Here is a 6,882-nt window from a genome sequence, read left to right as displayed (position 1 = left end):
CGAGATGTTTAACAAATAAGTTTGCTGGATACAAGTTTAACATATAAAGAAGATATGATGTGCCATTATAATAATAAATTATGCACACCCAGTACACAAATTATATGTGTCTCTGATTCTTTGAAAATAGAGGGAAATCAGCATGAAACATTTCTGGATTTCCTTGTTTTACATTAAAAATACCATTATTTTCTTAATAACAAAATCAGTTCTTATGAAAGTATCCATTCTCTCCCATATTAATCAACACAGTCAGTACAGTCCCAATCAGGAACCTCAAAATGAGCTAATTATCCATTTAGATAGAATAGAATGTATGTGGGGGTAGCCATAAGAGAGAACCTGGCCTACTTTTTTGTGTCATAATTTACCTTAGTCAAGTTATACATAGTATGTCCACATTTGATATTGCCTTTACTATCACCAAAAAATATCAAATGTCTACTAACTAAAGAGTGATTTGTCTTCTCTCCCCTGCTAGTCCTTGATAACCAGCAATGAACATTGATTCCTGTATGCGTATCTATTCTTGTGTTTTTATAATAGTGAAGTCATACAACAGTTGTCCTTTTGTGATTAACTTATTTAACTGAGCATTATGCCTTCCAGATTCATCCATGTTATAAGAGCTTTTGGGGAGAGGGAGTCATCATTTTTTAAAATTTTTTTTATAAATGAATAATATTTGGTTTTGGAAGCAGGAGTGGTATCCACTTCCTAAACAACATACCTCTGAGAACTCTATGAACTTTTACAAATGACGACAGAGGCTTCAGGCCTTTTGTTCATAGGGTGGCTATGAATCGTGCTCAACTGGTTGCATGTATTTACTGCATTTTATTTATACATCATATGTTGATGAACACATAAGTGTTTCCATCTCTGTTATTGTGAACAGTGCTACAATGAACACAGATGTACATATGTATGTTAGGTTTCTTAAGTATATACATAGGAGTTAAGACTGCTGGATTATAGGGTAATTCTATTTCTAGGGTTTTTTGGGGGGGTTAAAATTGTTTTCATTAGTTTGCTTACAAAGTTTGTATACATTATATTTCACACTATTCTTCATGTACATTGTGTTTCATAGAATCATTCTTATGCATTCTATTTTATAAAATTAATCACTGTTGGACCATTACCCTGTCTTTTCACCTGGATCCTTCCCATCTACTTCCTCCCCCTTCCCCCCACCAAACTATGAAACCCTGTGGTTTCACCCCTTGCCTACCCTCAGCCCTCTCCCCCTTGAGTTCCCGTACATGATTTACCAGCAATCCTTCTATTTTTACAATAATGGTCTTATGCAGTATTCATCCTTTTGAGACTGTGGTAGTTCACTCATCATAATGCTCTCCAGCCTCTCCCAAGTTATATACTATCTTTCTAAATCCTTACTCCTGAGTTCTGCATAATATTCCATTGTGTGAATGTACCACAATTTCTCAGTCCATTTTGTTGTGGCTGGACATTTGGGCTGTTTGCATGTCCAACGGGGTGAAAAGAAACTGGAAACAAATATTTGGCAATACCATTTTGAATAAAAGTCTCATAACATAAGTTTACAGAATATTCCTGGGCCTCCACAAGAAAAAGGCTGATAACCCAATTACAAAATGGGTAAAAGACATGGAAAGAATGTTCATAAAGGAAGATATTCGAGTGGCCAACAGACACATGAAGAAATGCTCAAAAGCACTAGCAATAAAAGAGATGTAAATCAAAACCACAATGAGACACCATCTCACTCCAGTAACAGTAGCAAAGTTTAACAGGACAGCAAGCAATAAATGTTGGAGAGGATGTGGAGAGGTAGAAAATCTCATACACTGCTGGTGGGATTGTAGAATGGTGCAACCACTCTGGAAGGCAGTTTGGTGTTTCTTCAAAAAGTTGAACACAGAAATTCCATATGACCCAGCTATTCCACTGCTAGAAATACACGAGGAAATTAGAATGGAAACACAAATGGAGATTTGTACCTTCATGTTCATAGCAGCGTTATTCCCCATTGCAAGAACATGGAAACAGCCCAAATGTCCAACTGTTTCCTGCCTTTTGAGAAGGGACCATTTTCCACAATGACCAACTCCATTTCATTCCTGTCTGTAGTATGAGGATACTAATTTTCCTGCCCCCTTGCTAGCATTGTTGTTCCCTAGTTTTTTCCATTAGTGCCATCTCAGCAGAGGTGAAATGATAGCTCACTGTCATTTTAATTTGCCTCAATCTAATGGTTTGTGATTATGAACATCTTTTCAAGTGTTTTATGGCTGCTTTAATGTCCTCTTTGGTGAAATACTGGTTTATGGGTTTTGCATATTTAAAAAATTATGCTTCCTCCCCTCTTGTGTTGTTAGGTTGTTGAACTTTCTTATATATTTATAGATTAGAGCCTGATTAGATATGTCTTTGCCAATGATTCTTCCAATTTTGTAGGTTGTCTTTTTAGTCTTTTGATAAGCATACACATTTAATTCTTAAAATTTTATTTCATTAATTTTAATGAACGTTTACAGAGGTTTTGGATTTCCATTCACTCACTGTTGCATCACATTTAATTTTTTTTAAGTGTACAACACAAAAAAGTTTATTTTGAAGATTAAATTACAGAGTTTTATGCCAGGACTGCACGTGGCTTCCATTTTCACCAATACCAGGACCTGGAGTTGGGGCAAGGGTGAGAGAAGAGGGTAGAGAGGAGCAGCGGAGAGGATGGAGGCCTTCAGGTCTGGGGTGAGGTGGTGGGTACAGGGGAGAGGAGCAAGATGGCCTCTCAAAAGCTTGTGGACCCTAGGCCTGGGCCTCACTGTCTTTACTCCGTCACACCACAAGGGTGACCAGGAAGGGAATCAGACAGATAGGGGCCATGATCATGGCCAGGAGCACATCCTCTGGGGGTGTCACTTAGGGTGGACCGAAGCAGGGAACAGTTGGCAAAGTGTATCTGGTGAGTTTTAAAGATGACTCTCTCTGCCCGGGGATTGGGGAAGCCCAGGCCAAACTCCTCAACATGGGACTCCAAGCAGTTTTGAGGGGCGCTATAGGGCCTTTTAATCATGGCCCAGGCACACCAATCCTTTTTCAGATGTTCCATATACTTCTTATACCTTAGCCAGCAAATGTGGACATTTGTCTCATATTCCTGCACCATGCTCCCTGACTCCAAGCTGTCTGAGGTGGTTAGAGGCTGCGCCAGGGACTCCTGGGGCTCCAGGACAGCGCTCAGCAGGAGCAGGAGGCGGAGCGCGGCCGCCCGCCCGGCGCGGGTCGCTGGGAGCTCCACGCGGAGCGGAGAGAAGCCATCGCGCGGCCAGAGGCGAGGAGGCGCGGAGCGACGTCGCTGGCCGCCGGGGCGGGGGCGCCTATATCCCCGGCCCTGAGCCGCAGGAAGCCGCGCCGCTTCCTCGGAGGGGCTCGCATCACATTTAATTTTTATGATATCCTAGCTATCTAATTTTTTCTGCTGTTTGTACCTTTATTGAGTTTTGGTTGTTTTTTTTTACTATTTTTTAAGGGTTAGGTCTCATAGCTTTGCCCCTAAGTTTTCTTCCAAGAACTCCATGGTTTTAGGTTTAACTTTTAGCTCTTTGATCCATTTAGTTTTTGTGCTTGATAAAGATATTGGGCTTGTTTCATTTTTCTGTAAGTGAATATCCAATTTTGTCAGTACCACTGTTGAAGAGACTGTTTCTTCTCTATTGAATGGACTTTGAAACTTTGTTTGAAATCTGTAGCCCATAAATGGACGGGCTTATTACTGGGTTCTCAGTTTTGCTCCATTTGTCTTTGTGTTTATCACTAAACCAGTAACAGGCCGTTCTGATAGCTACAGCTGTACAGTATCCTTAAGCAGAGGCTTTCTTAGGAGTACCACTGGTAGCAAATGTATGGGGGGGCGGTCAGTTAAGGAGGTGGCAGTGTAGATGAGGACTCTGGACTTGCTTGCTTATCTGGATTTTATCTTCTTTTTCAGGCTTGTTTTTCTGAGCTATTTTCCTAGAGCCAGCTGTACAGTCAACCATTCATGGGTAAAGAACACACTGTAATCCTGAGCATCAAGGAAAAAAGGCAGACGAATAATATTTAAAACTCAGTTTGGCTTCCAAAACTACACTGAGCTTTTTACTTGGTAGATTAATGGGGAGACACAGAAATTGTTTGTACCTGACAAAGTGTTTGTTGATGCTGGCAGAGCAACACGAGGGTGGAAGGGACCTTTGCCAAGAAATCATGTCCAGAAATATGTAAAATCCAAAAAGAAAGAGAGTTAAAATATCAGACTCCTCCCCTGCTGGAATCATTGAAATAGAAGTTATATTTTCACTTCTTCACATTTGATACCTTTCTGTTGACATAGCCTTCTGGCATTATACTTAAATAAGGAATTATAGTCTATGCAAGAGCTCTTAAATATAAAGGAATTAGTGAAATCACACTACATTTTGATGTCTCCCTATATTGTTGTTGTTGTTGTTATGTGCCATTAAGTTGCTTGCGACTCATAGCGACCCTATGTACAACAGCCCTAAACTCTGCTCTGTCCTGTGCCGATCACACTGTCTCCGATACACCCATCCCAATTACCCCAGTCACTGAATCAATCCACCTCACAGAAGGTCAGGAAAATAATGTGAAGAGATAGTTACAAAGTACTTGTCTGTTCAAAGATCCAAGACTTACCTCTCTCTAGCCATTTTGGAGAGATGTCCATTGCATTAACTTCTAAAACCTAGTTGCTTATCCTGATGAAAAGTCACTGAATGCTTAGGAGTAGAACATTAAGTGGATAGAGGGTTTGGGATGTCTCCAGAAATTACAGCGTTGTGTCTTTGTCAGTATCAGACCACATGATATTTTCATATTGGGAAGATCATTCCCACAGAGCCTTCTAAAGAGAATAATATTTTTTTCTTCTTGTGTACCATCGAGTTGGATCTGACTGGCACAAGAGGAAATTGTCCCTCCTTCTCCTGCAGAGAATCTGGTGGATTCGAACCACACACCGTTGGGATTGCAGCACAACTTCTTGCCATTAGGCTACCAGAGTGCCCTACAAATAGATATATTTTTTAATTTTTTGTTTGTGTACCGTCAAATCAGATCTAACTGGTACAGGAGGAGATTGTTCCTCCTTCTCCATCAGAGCATCTGGTGGATTCGAACAGTGTAGCTCTGGGATTGCAGTGCAGCTTCTTGCCACTAGACCACCAGAGCTCACTCAAATATCTTTTTATAATGGCAATACTGAGTGGAAAAAGAAAAATCTCAATTAACACAGAGGTATAAACCAAAAGATAAATGTGCCAAACAGTTTCTCAGATATACACACATATAGTGAAGGTATGTGAACTAGTGTATCAGGATGGTCTGACCAGGCTGATATTCCAAAACAGCTAGTTATCTACTACTTCACATCTCACAGGGCCTGTCTCTAAAGGACTGGCTAAAAAAAAAAAATGTAATCACAGTCATGTGACCTCTACCTCTCATCCTAGTTGTAGTCATTAACTAAAATAGTATAGGGAAGTTTGGAGACCAAAGAGGTGCTCTTTATAGAGGTTAGATGATGTGTTATGGTTGTTTGTTGTTGTTGTTGTTATGTGCCGTCGAGTCATCTGCAACTCACAGCAACCCTATGTACAACAGCTCTAAACCTGCTCTGTCCTGTGCCAATCTCACTGTCTCTGACACACCACCCTGATTACCCCAGTCACTGAGTCAATTCATCTCATTGAGGGTCTTCCTCTCTTGCACTGTCCCTCCACCCTCCCCCAAGCATGATGTCCCTCTCCAAGGACTTGCAACATGCCCAAAGTTTGTCAGACAGAGCTTCAGAATCCTTGCCTCCAAGGAGCAGCCTGGTTTCACCTTCTCCAGTACAAACCTGTTTGTTCTCCAAGACTCTTTTGCAGCACCACAACTCAAAGGCATCAATTCTTTTTTTGCCATCCTTCGTCATTGTCCAGCTCTCTGATGCAAAGCAAGTAGTTGCGAAGACCATGGTCGGGATCTGGCGCACCTTAGTCTCTAAACAGACATCATTACTCTTCAGTACTCTGGAGGGGTAAGTTACAAGAGAAAAAAATATCCTCTTGCACAAAATTACTGGGCTTGATGGGGTTTCAAAGAGTCTATTTGGAAGGCCTGATTTGTCTTTTTAAAAATCAGAATCACAAGTAAAAAATCTAAATGGAAAGCAGCCAACAGAATGAGTCAGCAGTAGAGAGGCAGAAAGAAAGAGATGTAACTAGGTCCTCCCAAAGTGATTTTTCTCAAGCATTGTGAGTCCATGGTTGCAGCTACGCATCAGCCCACCTCATTTGAGGGTTTCCTTTGTTTTTGCTGATCCTCTCCCAACCATGATGCCCTTTTCTAGTACTTGATCTTTCCTGGTGACACGTCCCAGAATAAAGCAAGATGAAGTCTCACCATCCTCATGTCTAAACATTCTGGTTGTATTTCTCAACGTCGTATGGTCAATGTTCTTTGTTAAAAGTTCATACAGTTAAAAAACATCCATTTAAATTCAGACTTGCTTTTATACTGCTCAGTCCTCTCATATATACGAGGCAATTGAAAAGACCACGACTTGAGTCAGATGCACCTTAGTGGTAAAACTGACATATTTGCATTTTTATTTTTTTATTATTAATTTATTATTATTATTTTTTATGTGTGTACCCTCAAATTGGATCTGACTGGTACAGGAAGCGATTGTTCCTCCTTCTTCAGCAGAGCATCTGGTGGATTTGAACCATGCACCTCTGGGATTGCAGTGTAATTTATTATTATTATTAATTTCAATGAACATCTACAGAGATTTTGTAATTCCATTCATTCATTGTTGCACTTTTCTCCCCACCCACTCACCCCCAC

At 40.6% G+C, this 6,882-nt stretch overlaps 1 pseudogene; it reads right to left on the bottom strand.

Annotated features, from left to right (window-relative positions):
• Positions 1-2,796: 2,796 nt before the first annotated feature.
• LOC102863164 lies at positions 2,797-6,444 on the bottom strand (annotated as a pseudogene).
• Between the last annotated feature and the right edge of the window lie 438 nt (positions 6,445-6,882).

Source organism: Elephantulus edwardii, unplaced genomic scaffold (genome assembly GCF_000299155.1).
Source record: "Elephantulus edwardii isolate Elephantulus edwardi_28Jun2011 unplaced genomic scaffold, EleEdw1.0 scaffold00016, whole genome shotgun sequence".
Classification (NCBI taxonomy): Eukaryota; Metazoa; Chordata; class Mammalia; order Macroscelidea; family Macroscelididae; genus Elephantulus; species Elephantulus edwardii.
The sequence above is the reverse complement of the archived record's forward strand: the minus strand, read 5'-3'. Positions and strand labels throughout refer to the sequence as shown.